At 36.2% G+C, this 22,407-nt stretch overlaps 1 protein-coding gene across 3 annotated transcripts in view; it reads left to right on the top strand.

Moving 5' to 3' along the window:
• The window catches only part of SYT1 (synaptotagmin 1), a 255,317-nt gene that overhangs the window by 78,055 nt on the left and 154,855 nt on the right, over positions 1–22,407 (top strand). The window contains exon 1 of one of the 3 annotated variants that reach the window (XM_031055592.1): positions 16,267–16,371. The exons of the other annotated variants lie outside the window; for them this stretch is intronic. The gene's annotated coding sequence lies outside the window, so the exon portion shown is untranslated. Of the gene's footprint in view, positions 1–16,266; positions 16,372–22,407 lie in introns of those variants that run through there. 3 annotated transcript variants of the gene reach the window in all.

The raw sequence follows: 22,407 nt of genomic DNA, 5'->3' as shown, positions 1-22,407 counted from the left end.
TGTGTGTATATAAATAACTAAGGCATGCACATCCAGAATCTTTGCAGAAAACTTTATCTTCTGTGTTAGAGTGGAAATTTTGAAGTGGTGGATAAGCAAGTCTTTTTTTTGTGTGTAAAAAGTTGTTTAAATATTTTTGATTTTAAAAATTCTTATCACTTGAAAAGAGAGAGAATTTACAAAGATAGCAGACAAGCTAAAATATTCCGTAATTAAATCTTCCTTTTTCATCTGAGTTATTTTATACATTTATTCGTCATTTTTAGGTGACTTGTTCAATGTGAAAAGCCTTTCATTAACTGCTGTTGCTTCCCTTGTCTCTAGCTAATATCTAATAGCAGGCAATTACTTTTCTTTCCAGATCATTAGTGGAAATACACCCCTCTTTTAAGCAGTATTTGGATTTGAAGGCATTAATGATTAGAGAATACTTTTTAAAATATGAGATGGTAAACAGGGGATCTGACCCATGTTCAGTCCTCTGTCATGAGGCTGTCACAGGAAGCACTTTCTTCTAAAGAATAGTATTGCAGACACTATTAAATATTCTTTTTTAATTCATCCATAATGCATATTATGCTCTTGAATTCACCAGGATATCTGGTGTCCAGGATATACATAGATTTCTTCTGTATGCTATATGCAGCAAAATTTATGAAACAGATTTGATTTTCCTATTCATATCTGGTTCGCTTACTTTGCTTATTTTTATGTGTTTACTTATGTTTCCAGTACCTAGCAATGAAACAGCTCAAGTACCACAAAGGATATGTTTTAAGATTTAAGCTACATATGAAAATAACCCTATCAAAAAGCAATTGTTACTAGAAAACATCTAACCTGCTGGTCTAATGCAAGATGAAAACTAATTTCACCTGATTAAGAAAAAGATTCAGGGTGCATGTGTTCTATGTTGCTTATTAGTGAATTTCCTGTCACAAACTTGTCTCAGTGTAATCTGTAAGTAGTTAGGATAATCATTCAAAGGATATATATACATGAGTAGTGATAAAACCTTTTTGTTGCTGTTAGTGAAATGTAAAACTAGTGGAAAATGAAAATATACTTTTAATTTTTCGGGCTGATGGAAAACAACATTAAATATATTCAGGACTTTCAATCTACTTGAGGAGTGAGATCTCCCATCCATGGGATCACACCTCAGTGTGTACTCACTTGAAGCTGTGTGTGCTTCCACAGGTTCATTACTGAGACAGCCACTCCTGCCCACCTCTGAAATGGTGCCTTTCCCTGTGATTTCTCCGGAGTTCTTACCATAGTTTCACTGTAGTCATTGTGGCCCAGCTCTGCCCTAGTTTCTTACTGCAGAACTCAGACTCACCCATTCTCAGTGTATTCCTATGGCTATATTAGCCAAATGGCTTCCAATTTAATAAACATTCACATAAAAGTATTTGGGTTTAAGAAAATTTGATGGAATCTGTTTCAAGGTTTAAATTCTTCTATTAAAAAAATATTGGGGATTTCTCTATTTTTCTCTTTCAAAAAATATATTGCAAAAGAATAAGTAAGGACATAACTGCTTTGAAGACTTTGTAGTGCAATTAATGTTTCATAAATTCCTGTTTCTTCCTATGCAAACAGAAAAATAAATTTTGAATATTTTAAGCCAATGAATTAGTATAAGATTAAATCTAGCTAAAATATGAAAGGAGCAAGCTGTCACCAGGGTGTTAATCTGCTGGTGATAATACTTATTTTTTTACGTTTTTTTTTCACAAAATATTCTTAGTGCAAAATACTTGCCCCCCCCAATCTGTCCTGGTGTGGTTTTAGCTGCTGCTGGCTGTGGCAATTTCTGAGAGTGTTTGGGGATACCTTTCTGTAGAGCATCCCTTCAAAGGAATGATGTGTCAGTCAAAGCCAGATGCATGCAGGTGCACCTAGAGAAAGGTGTTTACTCATGTGTTTGCCTCATCATTCACCACTGACAGTCTCATTGTGAGATTAAAAGGTTAGCAGCTTAAAGTTCAAAAAGAGCACATCGTCAGGTGAATAGACTGGGAACTGGAATAGTTCTCTCAATCTTTATTTTCATATTGCTGCTGATGATTATATTTGCAAGTTTGCTGTTGGTAGTGGTCTGTCACTACCTAGTAACTAAGGGGAAAAAATTTGCAGGCAGGCAGTATCATGTCTTGATATTACATGAATTATAAGTAGTAAAGAAATAGTTAATTCAAGCAGTTTAAATATTTTTGTATTTGGATAGTATCAATCAAAAGGTTAGAAAATACGACTGTGTTGATATGTAAAGTTTGTATATGCTCTATGTTTGATTTCCAGGGAACACTGAGGTAGTGTGCTTAAAAATGCCTGTAGCAGAATAATGTAATGCTCTGTTCTTTAATAAGCAGCTTTTCACTTGCATGCATGGATCTAATGTTGCAACCAGGATAGGAGTCCCTTTTGCTGACAATTGTAGTGAAAATTGAGGCATCTCAGGCTCCATTAAAAATATTTTTGAACACCATATAATCAGCCTATTAAAACTGCTTTTTTTCTGTAGAATTATTTTTCGACTATTTCTAATAAATTATTTACCATTTGTATTTAAAAAAATTATAACCTTACCATTCTTGCTGTGCATCATAGGCCTGATATTAGTCTAAAGTTCTGCCTATTAAATATTCCTACCACTTGTGAATGTCACCAATTCCATATAAAGGTAGTTAATTCCATGGTACTACATCTATCTCTAATTTAAAAACTTCATCCTGACTGTTCATGAATTTTGAATTTACAAACAGGAAAGATGGGTGGATTTTTATGTAAAGAGTTATCTTTTTTAAGAAATTCTTTCAAGCAGTGTATTACCAGGAGTCTGTTGAGTTTAGAACTGCTTTCTGTGCCTCTGCAACCCCTTTAGTTTGCATTTCTCAGTCTTAAAGGCCCAGTATGAGGTATTTTGAACATTCTATGAAATTCACTTACTTGGCTGTAACTTTGCAATAGATTTACTACCATTCTGCTAGGTAGAATTTCAAACTATTTGCACTTTTTGCTTTTACAGATAATTAAGCAGGAGTTTAGCTCTTGGGAAAGAAGAACATAATGTTTTGCAAACATAGAGAGCTAACACAGAACTGCCTGAACTTCAGAGTTTTGAGGAAAAGCTTCTTGGATACTGATTTTTGTTATGATGAGTTGTCTTATTACAATATTTCCTCTGTCTTAAAAATACCCTTAATTACAGTTCTCTGGCTAACTCCTGCCACTTGCAGGAGTTATCACTTAGAGATACATGTTCACATACATGTTTAGAGTTTTCTAAGTTTGATCTATTTTGGCCCCATTGTGAAGGATACTAAGCAATAATGGTTCAGCTTTTTAGAACTGATGGCTTTGATTGATTGATTGATTGATTGATTGATTGAGTCTGTGGCAGTTAAATTGGAGCTGAAGCCAGGAGTGTTCGTGAATACTTCTGTTCTGTATGTGAGGATAAGCAGATTGCCATACTCATAGTGTATTGTAATTATGCAATTCTTTCTACTCCAGCAGTGACTAAAGCTACTGATGCTGGAAATCTTGAGTCAGTACATTGGGGTAACAGGTAGCTAAATATTTTCAAAGGATTGGCAGAAGAGCTGTCTGGATTTTTAATATCGATGTTCATTCTAACTTGGAGCACTGGGGATGTTCCAGAAGCGTGTGGGAGTAAAGGTCATACTAACGTTTTTTTTAAAATGGCTGAGGTAACCTAGGTGATTATAAGCCTGTCAGTCTGACATCAGTCTCAGGCAAAATAATGGAAATGCAGGTGTGGGACTTGAATAATAGAGGATTGAGCTCTACTGAGTGAAGCACTATGTCTTATAAGCTCAGCCATTAAAATATAAGAAAGACAGCTCCATGTAAAGAATGAGGGGTGCTACACAGGAAAAGCATTTAGGTGCCCTAACGGGTAATAACAATGGATCTAACAGAAGTTTTTCATCCAGAACTGTAGCCAACAAGAGTTAGTGTAATCACAGAAGGTATGAACAGGGCAATATAGAATAAAACTATGGAGATCGTTTTATCTCTCAGCTCTGTGCAGCTAGAGAATACAAAGCCTAATCTTATTTCCCACTATTCAGCAAGGATGTTGGAAACCTGATGTCCTTAAGAGCCACAATACTTGTTGGAAAAAGTTCTGTATGGTGATACATTATCTCAATGAGTTTTACTCAATTCTCTTAGAAATCACAATCATTACAGGAAGACTTGAGATTAGTCTATAATTGTATATGGGGAGAACAGAAAAATGAAAACTGAAGGCTTAAAACCTAGCAGACAGACATGTTAACAGATTAGCAACTGGAAGTAGGTGACTCATGCCGTAAATAATGAACCATGGTGGCACCTGAACACAGCAATTCTGAATTCTTTAACGAAGGTAGTTTATAAATAAAAGTCGTGATTTTCTAAGACTGAATCTCTGGTAGAAATAGGAATTTCTTCTGGGAACTCCCAAACCCTTTGTAATAATGCGGGTCAGACTGCATGGTAACAGTTGTCCCTTCTGGCTCTCCAATCTCCTTGGGGTGTCAGCAAGGCAGGTATGGCTCTGAGTTGTGCTGACAGTAGGCTCTCAGAACGTGTAGTTGGGCTAGAACAGACCTCTATGGACACTCACTGGCCTGTGGGGTAATACCTGCCAATTTGACTCCTGATCACAAGAATTATACTGAAAAGTCATGTTGTTTTAGCACTGACAGTAAACACAGTATTTTAATTTCAAATTTCAGCACTTCGCTTTCAGAGCCAAGAATAAGACAAATAAGAAGTTTAAGTCTGAGAAAGTCTGCTGACTCACAAAGAGGGTTTTGCAAGAGTCAGCGCCACCTTCTATAATGTTTGTTCCATTTACTTTAGTTTAGTTTCCTATGGGTAAATATCTCTACAGCTTTGCAGATAATCCCCCATCAAATCTTTCCACATACTGTCTAGGGAACACATGGTAATTTTGCAAGACTCATTTGACATTAGCTTCTCTGTGCAGTTATTAGCCCATGGCTTTAAAATAGGACATTTTCAGTCATTACTATTTACATTACTTCCAGTAATGTTACTGTTAAAAGCGACTAGGAGTTCTTACTGATCAGAATATAACAATAATGTTGAAGGAGTTATGAAGAGCAAAACTGAACACATTTTACTTCTCTCACAGATATATTTTGATTATCAGAATAAGCATATTTTAGTTGAAATTAAGTACTTTAGTGTTTTTCATTTTTAGCCTATAAATATGCTTTTTCTTTGAAAATTAATTTTAAATAGTATGATAGCAAGTATCTGCATAAATCTCTAAAAATCCATGCATATTCACAGAAAAATGAAGAATTCATAGCAGCCGTAAGAGCAAATTACATTTTATTGTTCATGGTACAGAGATTTGCCAACATTTTCTTTAAATGACAAACTTCAACTACAGAGTACATATATCTCCTCCATTTAAAAAATACTCTTTCATTGTAGTGTTTATTTTGTTTAATTTACCCTGTGAGAAAAATAGATTTGTGCAATGTAATATTTGATTGTGCCTATGTGTTCATATTTCAGTACTCTCTAAATGCACCAGAATATATTGCAAGGTGTAAGTTAGGAATTTTTAGGAATTTTCTTTTGCCCTGTCTCCTTTTAGATTTTTGTAGGAATTCTTCAAGTGGTTAAGTGAACATGATCTCAAAAAGGCTGTGGTGCGTAAATGTGCTAAAGTAATAAAATATTCAAGATTGTTTCAAATTTGTATGGACTTTACTTTTCCACTCACTTTCTTGGCTCTAAAGTAAGAAAGCGTAGTTAAATGACTGATAGTATTAATCTGTCATACTAATTAAAAGGTATTTGAGCAGTCTGCAGATTACCGTTGGCCTTGAGGCAAGAAAATCCATCAGGTGAGCACAGTTAATTATCATTTATAGAATTTTACTTTTTATTATCTGAGTTAATTTTTTTGGTGTAAAAACCTGCTACAGTTAGGACTTTGCTCTGCTGATATCACTGGTGTCATGAGAGCATTTTGGCTCTGGTGGCAGATTGAGGCCCTGCTGAAGCTGAGAGTGGGTGGGAATGTCGGGGGGGACTGTAGGAATTCACACCACCTGGCCATAATGCCATCACATATGTGCAAGCTGGTGTGAGGTTTGCTCTGGCTGTTCTGCTGATACTGACAGGTGGGAACTATATGAGAGTGAGGAATGTGAAGAGAATTCACACTTGCCCACATCTGGTTGCTTTTCAGCTCTTTTATACTTCTGCAGCAGGTGGACCTTATGCTTGGGCAGTTTCTGCATTAATTATAAAAATTGCTTATGTAGATGTGTGAGAACATTGGCATCTTTATCTATTTTGTGTGTTCTCTTTATGGAACATGAAATAAATAAAGAAGGAGTGCTGAAAGAAAGAAGGACAACCTTAAAAAGAACAGAAAACAAAAAGATAATGCTTAAGAAGAAATAGTTCTTTACTGTCATTGTTATTACTGAATGTTCCCCCCCCCTTGAGTTCAGGTTCCACAGAAGACACGTGTATAATTGCATATTTCAAGCAATTATCTGACTGGTTAAAAAAAAATAGGGTATAAGCTACTATAAGAATAACTGTAGCATAGTAAAATAGTTTACTCATTACCTTGTCTCTGAGTAGCTAAGAGATTCTCTGTGCCCCAAAATAAGATGGTATCAGAATTGGATATTTATTGCCTGTGGATGCAAGACTTTCTTCAGGTTCTTTAGCTCTTGTTCATTCTGTTGTGAAGGAGATAGATAAAAAGTGCAAAGTAACAGTACTTCTGATGGTTTTGTCTTGGTTGCATTTGCTGGTGGTGTTAGTTGAGTGTTAGTGGTTTTCTGTTAGGATCACCAGTCACAGCTGCAGATCTGGCACAGAAACTACAAAAGCCACGATGACTTGCCTTGGCTGGATTGTTACAGAGCACATGGAGCTGTAGGATCTGCTGTGGGGTCCTTCATTTTCTCTTCAGCTTCTCGGCATTTTTCATTGATGCTCACTAAAGCTCTGTCCACTGTACAGTATGACCAAGCATTTAAGGGGATATAAACGGATATCTCAGATGTATGAAACCTATGGAAGAAAACAGTGTGTTTTCAATGCCTTATGATAGCTCCTGGCAAAGTATTGAAATCTTTGCCATAGACTATTTGAAGCTACTGGAATGGTTGAGAAATCTAATGTACAGCAAATATGAAATCAGAACAGTGTTTTGGTTAACAACAGGCTTAACCTGTATCAGCACAATATGAAAAGCCCTTCTCTGAGGCTCTCTGAGTCACAAAGCTGTGGAGAGCCAAGTTCAATTATGTCTATAACTGTTGTGGGGCAAATATGGTCAAATGACCTCATCTCCAGTCTTCTTTTTCTGTCTGTAGGAGATACTGAATGACATCCTGACTCCATGTGATATATATCTATAAATACATGGTACAGAGACTGCTTTGCTCACTTGAACTACAGTATACTTCACAAAAGAGGCCCTAATTCTTGTGCTATCTCTTCTTGTGCAAGTAATTAAGAAGTTCTTAATCATATGGCTTCTTTGTATTAATTAATTTTAAAAAGTAATTACTGTAGTAAGTAGCTGCTTACTTGAAGTGTTATTAAAAATGAGAATATTTGCACAAAAAGGCTGACTGAAAATAATAAAATGGAGAGAGCAATATAGGCAAAAATGAGAACAGAAAAGGTTGAACTCTGGAATCTATGATCTGAGTTACATTTTTGATTCACAGTGGTAGATGTTTTGCTGGAGTGATAAGGAAAGTAATGCACCTGTGCAGTTTGAAACAAAATCTCAACTGTGGTGTGAAAGGGAGTGTCCATCCCAGGGATGAGGAAGAACATACAGCTTTCCTTTCAAACATGGTGGCAGACAGAAACCAGCAGCCTGCTCTCTCGCACGAAGTGGCCGTGTTTCTGCACTTCATCACCCCATGGCAAGTCCCAGTGCAGTGTCACATCTTTGTAGCTCCCTGTAACCCAAGTGTCAGCACAGCCCTAGGAGTGCATGGCTCTGTTCCACTTACTATCTGGCTTCTCACAGCATTTCACTCTCCTTCCTGTCTGAATTAAAAGGGAAAAAAGAGACTTCATCAAGAGTGTATCTCATGTTTGTAGTCTGACAGGGTGGTCCAAGCCATTCATCAGTTCTCCTAAAAAGTGATATGGAATTGCAAAGAATTACATACATCTACAGGGCCCAGGTTAACTCTGCACAGATGTCCATGGTGTAGTGAGTGTGGGTGTGTACAGGGCAGGAACCAAGGGTGTACAAAATCCTGTGTTTTTTACAGCATTATGTAATGTTTCTAGAACAAAAAAGAAGTTATCTCCTCATCCTTGCCTCTGTTGAATGTTTGCCAGTAGATACAGAAATTATTAATGTTAGTTGATGTTCTTTGCCCATTTATTTGTCCTTCATTGCTCCTGTCTGTAGCCTTACAATTCCATACCATCAAGATCAGAAGAATCTAGTTTCTCCATCTGTGTGCTCACCAGTTCTCAAAACTCTGGGAGTTCCTGTGAGCCAATACATTTTACTAATCTAAGATATAGATAAGGTAACAAAAGAAGATGGGTAGTTTAAGCTGTACCAATAAGCAGAACTACTTCATGGCAGGAGCCCCTGAATGTTGAGGAGATTGGAGAAAGTTTGTGGAAAGTACCAATAAGCCCTTAAATCAGGTCAGTTCCTTACAGCCCTCCCCCCCCTTCTCCTTTTGATCTTGTTTATCCAAAATCATGCCCATTTCTCTGTTGCCTCAGCTTACCTTATGAAATACATATTCTCTCAATGCAGTGTTTGCCTCTCCATCCATTTTCTTAAACCACAGAGCCATAGCTTTGGGACTGCCCCTTAAGCACTAGTGGTCAAGACAGGTACCCCAGGAGTCAATGTATTTCCTTCTAGCGGTAATGAATTTTTTTTTTTTTTACTTATAACTGAATGCCTGGCAAGTTACAAAATCAATTAGAAGACACAGCTGTAGTTTTTACCAGAGATAAATTATTGTTCCTTGTTCTGGTGTCAGCTGTGGGATTGCTAGTTAGTACATTTTTAGGTTTGACCATAGGGTGAGTGCTTTGCATGAAAATGAGCTGTGCCTCTTCACTGAAGGAACATGCTCAGTTTCCAGAAGTTCTCTGCTGAGTCCTTACATTGCACTGTACTTTTCTACCCTTGTCTTGCATGCTTTGCTAGTCCTACAGCTTACATTATTTTTATCCCTATGCATAGGAATGTGTAGTTTCCTGAAGAAAGCAATTGACTTTTTTCCATTATAAAGTACCTTGTCTACTGTTTGTTGTGGTTCTGCATATTCATTCATGCAAGAGTGTTCAATAAGCATTCATATAAAATACAGGTGAGCTTAAATATGACATATGGAGACAAGTTTCAGAAGAGAATAAAACCAGCCAAAAATAAGCTGATGCTTTACCCCAGTATGTATAATGTGGAATTATGAATTTGCTGCAGATCTATAATAAAATTGGTAATGTGGGGATTTTGTGTCTTCTTTGATATTAAAATGGTAACATCTCTGAGCTTTATTAGTTAAACAAAGTCGTGCATAAGAAATATGTGGACTAAAATCAGCTCTGGACTGATACTGTAGTAAATCTCTAGTATAGCTTTGTACTCCAAGGCAATTTTGCTAATATGCGTTCTGTTATTATATGATAATAATATATTACCTTGCCAGTATAGTTCATTATATGATACAGTCTGAATCATCAATTTTAAGTTGTATTTGGATGTGCACCAGGACCCAGTTTAGCTGGAGATGGGGAATTAGCATATTGTTTCTTGGGGAATGCCCTTGAATGTGCTCCAGTAGCTGTCTTGTGTGAGGCGTGAGCAGCATTGTTTGCAGAAAGGGTGAAATTCTGTTTCAAGCAGTATGCAGTAATCCTGAGTTGCTGTGCTTATTTTAAAACCCCAGGAAAGCCCTTCAGGATCATTTTTCAGTGAGTAGCAAGCAGCAGTGGTGGGCAGGTTTGTCACTTGGGAAGTCAGTGCTAGGTCACTTAAAAAGCATCTTGGTAGAAGTTGAAACAGGGTCTGTATGGGAGGCCAGATCAGAATCTAAACTCAGGTTGTGGCTGAAGATGCCACCAAGGAATGAAAAGTGAACCAAAGGTCTTTCTCTTACTTCCGCACAGACATTGAGGGCAGAGTGTGATGTGCTGAGGGAAGACATTAAATGTAAATGGTCACAATGTAAATTATCTAAATTTGGCATTTTTCCCCCATAGTTGTATTTGTTTTCAGAAGATTATTTCAAGTTTAAATACAGATGTGACTGCCAATGTAACTGAATATTAAATGCTTCCAAAAATCAACCTTGGTATGACCAACCAAGAGAGACAGGCAGCATGACTTTTTATTAATATCTTATGCCAAAGAACATTGTGCCACTTGCTAAGATGACTGGAACAAACTGTTGCTTTCTGGAACAAAGCTTAGAAATTGAGAAAATTGCAATCAATCAAATACAGCAACATTAGTGAAACTTGGGTGAAAAATCCCAGAGGGACCTAGGAACATGACTGTGTAACAATCTCCCATTCTGACCATTCAGCTCATTTGTAATCCCACTGTGAGGTTATTTTATTCTCATCACACTTTTAATCAGGACTATTGTGAGAATTAGAATTCCATTGAAATGTCTATGAACTGTTGTTTGAAGGCTTTTTTGTTCAGTTTTTTTTTTCTATCAATTAAATATGAGAATGTTTCCATCTGCATACAGTGTAGCATATTTTAACATATTTACTTGCAGTAGTCACATCAGACATAGAAGGAACTATAAATTTTTTCTTTGGCCTTGCTGGTGAAAGATGGCATGCAACAAAGTTGCAAGGACCGCTGGTCCATGTCAACATAGGCCTTTGTACACCTAGGGCAAATGCAGCCTATGACAGCAGATTTGGGTACAAGACACAAAACAAAAAGCTAATCATACAGCTTGCTTATATACTCACTTCTCAGTTGATCTTTTCAGAGATCCTTCACTGATGAATAAGTTATTTGAAATATATTTTACTGTACCTTCACATAGATATGGCATCCTAAACCAGGTTTGTTACATGAATTTTGTAGGAAGTAATATTGTCAGGGGCTGTTTATTTCCCATGTAAGAAGCAGCAGCTGTGTGTGCACCTATACTTTTGTGTGTGTTAAACTGAATGGCCTTTTTTTGTTACATATTACACAGTCCTGTATGCTGCATTTTCAGTATTTTTTCCTGCTTAAAAGTTGGCATCACACCTGGCAGGAAAAGAAGAGCTGTTACTATGTTAAAACTTGCAAAAAATGATAATAATTTATTTTTATTTTCTTTTTACTGTAATATAGTAACTATTTACTGATTATGATTTTTCTTTTCTTAATGAAGAAAACCTCTCTACCCTTATAACCTCCTTGTGACCTATAGGCTCAGACAGAAATCAAAACCATTGTTGTTGAAACTGTAGCCATCATTTTGGTCTTTTTCTCTTTAAGTCAGGAGGGCAAAACATCACTTAGCTTTATCTTTGTCCACAAAAAGGTGAACAAGAATCACAAGAGCTGGGAAAACTGAAATTAATCTGATAAGAGAAAACACATTAAGGCTCAGGCTCACAAGGCATTTTTAAATCTAGATTTAGTAGATATTTCCAATTCCTAAATGCTTATGTCAATATGGGTCATAGTAATCTAGGAGGAAAAATCACATTCCTAGTAATAGAGATTTTGACAATTGCCATGGAACAAAGGCTGGTCTCCCCAACACTGGAAGAATCCAAAATATCCATCTTAAATTAACTGTTGTTTACTTGGGAATTTTTTTCTTGTGGTAAATAGGGACAGCTTCTCATGTGACTTTACTAAGTGTTATTGCACTGATTGCTTATTTTAATTATTCTTTGAAAAGAATGCAGTGTTACAGAAAGTCAGATGAACTTTGCATTCTTCACCAAATAATATGTAATATACTGCGATAGATTTTTCTCTGAGTTATGTATGTATAAATCTGGATTTTTTTCTTTTGAAATTATTGTCATATTTCATTTTCTGAATTCTAGTGGTATTTCTGATGGTAGAATGTGGCCTGAATGTTTTTAGATAAAAAATCTAAAAGGAAACTAGAAAAACATTTAGTATTTCTTCCTTCATAATCTCCCTTGGTTAAATTAAGTAAGAAAACAGTGAAGTGTTTGTTTCCTTTAAGTATCTACTTTCATGGCTGTTAAGCTGATTTTGGAAGCATTGAGACCCAGTAAATGTGCTTGTTTACTTCTTTCTATATTGCACAGAATTCTACAGAAGGTTTTTCTATTTTGTCCTGCAGAATCTTTCTCTCATTTGAAAGTTGTTTTTTTATTCCTCTTATAATTTGTTTTCCTGTTCATTGTTGCTGAATTATGAAGTTGTTAAGGTTGGAAAAGACTTAAGTCCCACCATTAACCTGGCATCACCATGTTCACCAGTAAATTGTGTCCTCAACTGGCACATCCACATTTTTTTAACACTTCCAGGGATGGTGATTCCACCTGTTCCCTGAGCAGCATGTTCCAATGCTTGACCATCCTTTCAGTGGACAAACTTTTTCCTACTCTCCAACCTAAACTTCACTGGCACACCTCGAGGTAATTTCATCTCATCCTGTTGTTTGTTATCTGGGAGAACAGATTGACCCTCACCTGGCTACAGCCTCCCTTCAGGTATTTGTAGAAAGCAATGAGCTCCCCCCATGAGCCTCCTTTTCACCAGCATGAATATCTCAGAGAAGTCCTTCAGCTAATTTTTGTAAAATAGTACCAGTGGTGCACGTCTCCTACCTCCAAATCAAAGTAGCTCAAATAATTTCCATCACTTTGTTCATTCTGTTATGAAACAACAAGAATCCTTGCTTATGGGAAAAGTGTATATTAAAACAACAGTTTTATTTTATCTGATATCTGTTCTCATCCATTCATTTTCATATGAATTGTAGTTTACTTTGGTCATATACTGTTATTTGCTTGTAGCTTTGGTCATAAGCTGTGTGTGAAGTGGGTGCATCTGTGTAAAAGTTAAATAAGGCATCCGGTGATTTTCACCATCTCATCAGATGGGACATCAAGGTTTGTGCTGTGTCAATCTGGCCAAATGTGAAACAGATCCATCCATGAAAGTTCAGGGGGAACTTGTGCTCCTTGTTTAAAAATTTAGTAGTAAACACAGATTTTTTTTAAGATGTGTTCTGAGTTTTTATTAGGTATATTCTGTGTAAACAAGCATACATTTGTGCACATAGGTACATATTTGTTTTTATTTGTTTTTTATATATAGTTAGTTATTCTTTTGCCTTCAAATATGAGAATTACAGCCACAATTTCATTTAGCCTTCTCAGGCATCCATATGTAATTTAAATATTGTGAGATTCTAGACTTGGTGATGTGAACACTGTGGCACCAAAACAATCAGGTATTCCAGCTGTGTATCAGTAGTCTGCAGGAACTTCTTAGTATTGCTATATTTACTATTTTATTTTCTGTCTTACTTAATCATTCCTAATGCTTATGTATAGCATATTTTTCTCACTTCAAGACCATTAAATCTGAAACAAATTTCTTTTGCATTTTGCAACACACCATATTGTTTTATATTGAAAGATAAATTTGAAGAAAAGTATAGCTATAAAATTTATCCTTGAAAAATAATTTAATCTTTGTATGGCTGAACTGTAATAAATAACATTATTATTAAAGGTTGATTTTTGGAAGAGAGAGGGGAAGTTGGAGGAAAACAGTAAATACTGAAGTGAAATGTATCTGTCTTTGGCTTTTTTTATAAGTAGCTATATGACTATGAATTTTGAAATTTCTTTCGTAACTTAGAAAAACTAAAAGATGAGAGGGTTTTAAAATCTATTTTGAAAGATCATTTGTTGGTTAAACTGAGTCATAAGAACTTTATTTAGCTTTTGGGGTTTTTTTTTTTGTAAATCAGAGGCAAGTGAAGCGTATTTAGATAAATGATTGAGAACCTGTCTGCTTATGACTGGTACAATTTTATATTAAAGAAGAGCAACACAATTGTTATTCAAAGTATGACATGCTGTCTAGTGAGATAATGAGATTCAATTGAATATAGGCTAAACTTCATCATCTCAGACTTTTTTTAAAATAAATTAATTAAAAAAGCAAAACACATGAGGTTCAGATGTAAGGCCATAGTATTCAGCAAAAGCAATGCAAGATGTCAGCATTCTCTGTGTGCTGTGGAAAGGGCAAAAAGAAAAGCTCTTCCCGTGGAAAGGTCCATATGAAATTCTTTTTGGTGATGGAGAAGGACATAAAATTAACATAAATAATAAAGTGCAATTGGGTGGGATCAGAAGTCTCAATGCTGCATCTGGCTGCAGGAACTGCAGGTATAATTATGAAGGTAATTGCAATGCAGTGTAAGTAATACCAAAAAATGAAATTAAAAAAAACGCAAAGGAAATAAAATCACGAGCAACCAAAAGACAAAAAGTTTGTGATAAATGGTTCATTTAGACCTGCAGTGCTGTGTGGGCAAAAGTGGATTGCAATCATAGCCATTTCAAAAATGAAAACATAAGAGAAAAGGAAATTGGACAGAAATGGCATGGAAATTACAGCCTTTGATCCGTTTTTGAAGAACCTTTTATGAGACATCATCGTGAGTGGGCAGCAAATTCTTTCCAGTCTCCTCTTAAAGTACTTGTGAAAGCTTGGAGTCCATGAGACTGAAATAAACGTTTTAGCATGGATTGTGGGAATGTATCCCTCTCTTTTGACCTTTTTTAGCTTTTATAGGCAGCACAGAATTGCACTGAATGTATAGTGTGATAATATAGAATATATAATATAGTCAATTACATAGAACATCATTTAGCACAGTGATATAGAAAGTGTTTTCTCTAGTAGCACTAGGCTTTTTATTAATTCCCTATAAAAGTGAGGAACTGTAAGTGGGGATAGACTACATGTTTTTAAAGATTGGTTAGGCAGAAGTGCAGATGGCGTTTGCAGCTTTTGTAACTCTGAGGGCTGACTTGATCTGGGCTGAGTAAGTCCCTGTTTAAACTTGCCACAAGCTGTGTTGCTGGGGAGGGTTTTGTCTTTTTTTTTCTTTATACTGCATCATTTTGAACCTCCTGGGTTATCCTGCTGTCTTGAGAGAATTACAATGTCTCAGTGTGAAACTTCAGTGTACCTACAGAGAAAAGAGGTAAATTGTGAACATGAATAATACACTGTAATTTCCACAGTCCAGCTCTGCACTCACTAAAATTAGATTGATCTCTGAGGCTATAAAACAAAGATGATCATAGTCTGGTTCAATCACTAACAAAATATCTGTAATGCTGCTGTAAAACATTAATGTTATGGATGTATTTGGCAGTACTCCTTATTAAATAGCAGTAATTAAAATAAAAATGCATTGGGTTAGCTGTATCATTCTGTAAAGCATGAGTAATTAGCTTTCAGGTAATTGGTCAGATTAGTAACTGTACATAAAATGATTATTGTTGATGAGAAGAAATATGTTACTTCATGATTTGAACGATCATGAATGCTGTCACATAAAAGAATAAGTACACTATTTTACATTTCAGTAAACAACAGCTGGATTCTTCTAAGAGTGCTGCTTAAATCAGATTCAAGCTGCCTGAAGCAAAATCCCTATTTATTTCCTTATTTTATTTGACTTGACTGGGTTCTGTTTTCATTAACATTTTCTATCTGAACTTGAATTAGAAAACCTTTTTATTCAGCAGAACGAGTGAAGTTGTTTTTGAATTTGTGAAATTTGGGATTGCTTTTCATATTTTTTTAAACTTTGTGTATCATTATTAAGGTGGAAAATAGTCTCCATTATTTCCAGATAACGATTATAGGGAGCAGTAACAAAATAAATAAAAATGTTTACTCCTATATAACCTATTTGATTTTCTATTTCAGACTATTTGATTATTAAATGGGAGGCGGAGACAGCTGTATTTTGCTGTTGGGGTGCTGCTGATATCATTATTAATCATTTATATAGTTAATGTGTAGCTGTTGTTCACGTCTTAGGGAGATAAAAAATATCATCCACACCCTGAAGTGTTTGCAATCTAAAATTAGACAAAAGAGGTAACAGATGATAGCAGTCAGCTCTAGGAGTGGGAGTTTCAGAAGAATATGTTATTGTTTGCCTGCTGTCCTTTTACCACTTTCTGTTTGAAATGCTTTCTCTCAACAGACTGCTGATGTGCTGAGGGTTATACTGTGCCCCATCCTCCAGACCATTAATGGAGGTGTCAAACAAGACCAGACCAGTTTTTACCCCTGGGGTACAACCACGAGTGAGCAGACTGTGTACCCCTGATCACTGCTTTCTGTGCCTGGCTCTTTGGGCAGTCTTCAGTCCACCCCACTGCCTGCTTGTCTAACTCCTCCTTTATCAGCTTTTCTGTGAGCATTTTGCAGGAGACAATGTTAAAAGCCTTACTGAAGTCAAAGTTGGCAGTAGCCACTGCTGTCCTCTCATCTACAAAGCCAGGCATTTAATCATAGGAAGTTGTCAGGTTGGTTAAGCAAGATTTCCCCATTCTGACTACTCCCAGTTACCTTCTTTTCTTGTCCTTTATGTGCCTGAAAATCATTTCCAGATTACGTGCTCTGTCACCTTTGCAGGGGTAGAGGTGAGGCTAACAAGTCTGTAGTTCCTTGGGTCCTCCTTCCTGCCATTGTTAAAGTTTGAAGTGGTGTTTCCTTCCCTTCAGTCTTTGGGTGCTTCTCCCAGTTGCCACAGTGCTTAAGCTTATCAAGAGTAGCCTAGAAATGGCAGCAGGCACCTCCCTCAGCCTTTGTGGGTGTGTACCATCAAGGACAACAGTATTTCCTGGCCTGATCATCTTCCTCCAAAAGTACATTTTCTTGTTCCAGATTTTCCCAGTGGTGTTGAGGGCCTGGAATTGCAGAAGGCCAGTGTTGCTAGTAGAGACTCAGGTGAAGATGGTATGAAGTACCTCAGCCTTTACTATGCCCTGTGTCACTAGGTCCCTTGGCACACATAGCAGCAGGCCCACATTTTCCCTAGTCTTCCTTTTGTCACTGCATACTTTTGCAAGTTTTTCTTGTTGTTCTTTGCCAGGTTCAGTTCCAGGTAGGCTTTCACTTTCCTAACTGCATCTCTGCATGTTCAGCTAGAATCTCTCAGTTTCTCTCAAGTGTCCCCTCTCTGTTTTTGACCTCTGCATGCTTCATTTTTTTTGTGTTTGAGTTTTGCTGGAGGCTCCTTTTCCATCCATGCATGCCTCCTGGCATTTTTTTCTGGCTTGCCGCTCGCTGGGAGGGAGCAGCTGTAGCTCCTACAGAGCACAGTCCCAGCTCTCACAGGCTCTCCTCAGATGACAGATGCTCCAGGCCTTTTATGGTCTTCCTGTCTGTTCTCTGGGAACATTGCAGTGTGTCCGTGTCTCTCCTGAAGTGAGAAGCACAGAACTGGACACAGTACTCCAGATATGGTCTCACCAATGCTTTTCTTTTCAGGTGGTCATAACAAGGCATTTCAGTAATGGGTTTTTTAAGGAGATTGTGATTAACACATGACTGATGTGGGTAAGAGAAGTAAAGTTTGCAAGAAAGAAAAGAAATTAAATCAGTCTGAAGAGTCAGCAGAGGAAAGTCAGTGGGATAGAAAGCACAACTAATTGGAAGCAGCAAAATAGAGCAGAAGGATGAGATACATATATTGGGAAGGTGAGTAGGAGGGTGAGGATAAGAAGAAGTAGCTAAAGCTAGATAAAAAGTTAATTGAAGGCAATAGGAAACTTTTATGTTTATTTCAGCAAATTCTTGTTAGGGAACAGGTTGTAGAAGTGGCAGATTGTTAAAAATAAGATACACCCCTGTCTAGACTTCAGATTTCCTAAAGTTCAACTATAACAAGTGCCTCTGTGACTTTGAACCTGATTTCTTGGATTGGTGGCTGATGATTGCTTTGGTGCCTCAGTGGGATGTGCTTGGAAGAGTGACCGAGTCAAATGATTGCTGTTTCAGAAGGATGTTCTGATTTGCAGGGTTGGTTCTTTTAGTAGAATAATCCTCTAGCTGGTTGTGGCTGGCGGACATTCCACAAATGCTCCAAGGAATGAGAATATTACTATGTCTCTTCAGAACATAGAAGAGCTCTACAAAATGAAGACAGGACCAAATGGAAATTTAAAATTTCCATGTCCTCGCAGGAAAAATGAAAGTCAAACTTTGATTAACTGCTTAAATTCCACACATTTTTATCCTAAGCCACCGAACTGTTTAGAAACTTAAATGGTCCTAATAAGGATAGCACGAGGTCTGAGCAGATTTATTTTATGAGAAAAGTATCACATATTTTGTGAGCCCTAAATTCTGGTAGGGCCACCTTTTATCCTTACTTTCTGGGTAATTACTTGTTTTTCTTTTTAAGGCATTTCCATACATCTAGTCTGTTACTTTTTATAACTAACTTGAGATTCAGTTCTAATGTGTAAAACACATGCCAGTGATTTTGCTGCTGCTGTAAGCTTCTTGAACCCTAAATCTCCCAAATGTGTTTGGATTCCCTATTGAGATATCCTATTTAAGAAGTTTTGGCTATAGACATCTCCAGATAGCTAATGAAAAGCAAACAAAATACAGCATGTCTGTGTTTCGTCTTTTTAGAAATGCTGTGATAAATACATTTTTTGTTTAAATTCACCAACCTCTGCATAATCTTTGGTTTTCAAGTTGGAAAAGCATATTCAATATATATTTAAAAAAAAAATAAGTATTTCCAAAATTCTAAGTTTTGAAATGCCACATGCTCTACTATACTTAGGAGTTTGTGGTATGTGTCTGAACAAGTGGCATGTGAGGTTCCCTGTAAGCTAGAGAAGAGGCTAAGAATTAATTCCAAAGGCTAGGAACAAGTATAATGCTTGGCAATATTCCCTTGGCTTCCTTTCCTTCAAATCAGGACTGTTGTTATACTATTTCTACTGAAACATAATTGCAATCCTGTAAGTACAGATATCCACAGTATCTCCAGTGTAAAAGACTTTCTTCCAGAACAGAGCTATATTAGCTGTAATAGGTATTAACATCGCTATCTTAGGATAGCAAGTAATAGGTGAGCAGAAAGGGTTCACAGATGACAGATTGATAACTAAGGCAATAGTGTTCAACCAAGGATTTCATATACTTCCATAGGATTATGTGGCAATAGGGAATGAGGTAAATTTATTGGCCATTTCTCAGTTTCTCATATCTGGGGCTATATGAAAGCATTGCAGCTCTTGAATGCAAAGTAGGGAATTGCTTTAGTGGTAGTTAAAAACTTACTGTGTTTTATTTGTTTTGTTTTGAGGGGGTGATGGGATACTGGAGTCAAATCATTCTTTCCCATTCTTACCAGAGTATTGTTTTATGTTAAGGGTTCTTATCTTCTTTTCAAACTTCAAGAAGAAAACATGAAAAATAGCTTTTATTACCCTTCTGTGGTATTTGTAAGGATAGTGAAGGAATAGCTCATAAAAAGATATTTCTCAAGTTTTAACTTACTGACTTTTTCATTACCGTAGCAGGTGGTCATTTTCATATAAATGAAACTGGTAAATAGCAACCCAGTTTTTCACATGGCTTCAATTACAGTGAATGCTTCCAAACACCAAATGCATGGAAAAAACCCATTCCTTTTCATTCTCTTTCTAACCAAATAAAATGAATCTTTAAAACTTTTATGTGTATATATATATATACTTACACATATATATTTATATATGCTACGGTATAAATGCAACAATATACAAAATAAAAAATACTGAACTTTATATTTTTCCATTTTTCTCACTTGAGGTTCATACTAAAGCTATACTTAAAATAATTTAAGCCAAAGGAAATTTACCTTTTCTGTTTATGTTTGTGAAATAGCTTCAGGTTTCTTACAGAACATTCTTCCTCACTTAATATTCTCGTAAAACTCACCCACCTCCATCTTTTTGGGCAATCATTATTTCAGTGCATGGCATCTCACAAACTTGCCATCATTGAATTCATCTTACCTAATTCTAGATCTATAGAAGTAAGATATCATATAAATACATTCAAAAAACAGAAAATTTTGTAAATTTTCCTCTGTATGTGTCTTTTTTTCAATATGTTTTTCTTCCTAGTCCGCTGTTAGATCAGGCTTAGTATCTAAAACCAGGTGAAATAAATACCACTCTTTAAGTCCTCAGTGCTCTAAGAGGTCAGGTTAAAGTATTCTTCTATCTAAGGACTATTGAAGCTATATGAAAAAAGGCAACACACAGTAATAATTACTAATTAAATCACTATCATGTGTATAAAATTTATTGCAGAAGTTGATATTATTGTATGGGGTCCATGAAAGTTTAAAAGAAATATTTCCAAGTAAAATGAAATTAATTTTGGAATAGTATTGTAAAGTGCTTGAGCAACATTTTAAATAATAATTATTCAGCACAGCTTAGGGGACAAGGAAGTACATCTTATCTAAAAAGTACAACTTTTAACCTGCATGCCACTAAGACCAAAGATTAAAATAAACAATGCTTGTGGTGGGATTCCATAGCTGAATGGCATTCAAAGAAATTATTCCTCCCTGATTAGCTTCAAAATGCTTCATCTGTATAGGCAGGTGGGAGCTGTGTCTTGGTTCAGTGCTGTAGCTGCTATCTGCAACTCATTAGGTTCTGCTGTAGAGAAACAGATAAAATAACATGAAGAGTGTACACAAAATTAGCCATTTAACTGGGGGTCCTTACAACTCTTGACACCTGTCTTTGTGTCCAGCAACCTGCTGACAGACAAAGGCAGTAATTTAAATTCTTGGCATTGCAGATCCTGTTAATCACAGCTGATGCAGGCTTCCTCTGTAAGTCTGTTCCGTTTATTGTGGGAAAGCATTCTATATAAATATGTATCTGTTGTGCAAAAGTGATTCCAGAGATGACCAAGATACATAGTTATTAGATTTCCATTTCCCTCTCAAAAGTCTTGCCATTTAAATTACTGTGCTAAAAACTTCCGAATTCTATCCCAAGCACACTTGCAAAGGTATGAATGTTGGCATACATAAAAAAGAGTTTGTGATAACTTGGTGATTACTTTGAAATACAGTTTGTTTATTTTTTTTAATTACTGTTACTAAGCTCAACTGTTGATGGAAAACGTGTGTGCATTAATTAGTACAAGAACTGATAAGCATAGTAAATCAGGCATATTATTTTTGCATATAAATTGTATTTTGGAAGAAAGGTTGTTGAGCTGGACGTAAAAGTGATAATAGTGATTTGTAAAACAATTTCTGTAATGAAAACATATGGAAGTTAATGCTAAAATGCAGCCTTAGGAGAAGGCATTATCTTTAAAGAACTGAAGAACTTTGCTCTTTTCTCACCCTGTACCCTCCTCATCCCATAGATCCCTTTTTTGCAGACATTCTATTTGTACTGTTACCAACACAAGAGATTGCATCTGAGTCCTTCACACTCGCTCTAAATTAAGATTCTGCAGTTTCATGCCAGCTGTCTTTGGGGCACAGATTTCCTCTCTTCAGAGGCATGAGTGAGCTTGTTTGTGATAGTCAATAATACTCTATTTTGCCATTTGTCCTTAAAAACAGAACATGAATATCTATCATGCTTTCCATTTAAATACCCCATAAACTAGTACTTGATCTGCAGAGATAACTGCAACTTTCTTCTACTCCCGTAAGGATTTACTCAAAACAAAGCCATGGGCAGTTTTTAATAGGATATTAACACCCTTTCAGATAATTCTTAATTAACATCTTTCAAACTTTCCTACAGAAGTGTAAAACAGCACTGATTGTCACTAAAGTATCAGTGATTTATATAAACTGCTTTATGAGTGGACATGTCTATATTAAGACTAATAGTAGAAGTTTCCATTTGTATTATTTATATGTATATGCACTTTTCACTTCAAACCACATCTAGGCCATTTTACAAACAGCATGTTGCTGTTCACTTTATGGAAATTATGTCTGTGTTACGAATAGCTTATTTGTGCTCTCTGTGCTTATCACGTGCTAGTTAAAGATACTCTCCTGAGTTATTAAAGCTGAGGACACAGAAGCTACCTAAGTGGGAGCCCTTCCTTGAAACAATGGTGAGAACCCAAAGCCTCTCTTCATCTCAGAGAGAGCTCTGTGTGTGCCGCAACTCTGAATATTACATTGTTCACTTAAGGCCTTGTTCTTTGGAAGTCAGTTTGAAAATTAAATTATTTTTAAGATATCGGTTTACCACTTTTAAGATACTTTAAGTTATCGGTCTGCCAGATTACCAGATTAATATACCAGTTACCCTTGTGTTTCATGACCAAGTCTA

Source organism: Geospiza fortis, unplaced genomic scaffold (assembly GCF_000277835.1).
Source record: "Geospiza fortis unplaced genomic scaffold, GeoFor_1.0 scaffold166, whole genome shotgun sequence".
Classification (NCBI taxonomy): domain Eukaryota; kingdom Metazoa; phylum Chordata; class Aves; order Passeriformes; family Thraupidae; genus Geospiza; species Geospiza fortis.
The sequence above is the reverse complement of the archived record's forward strand: the minus strand, read 5'-3'. Positions and strand labels throughout refer to the sequence as shown.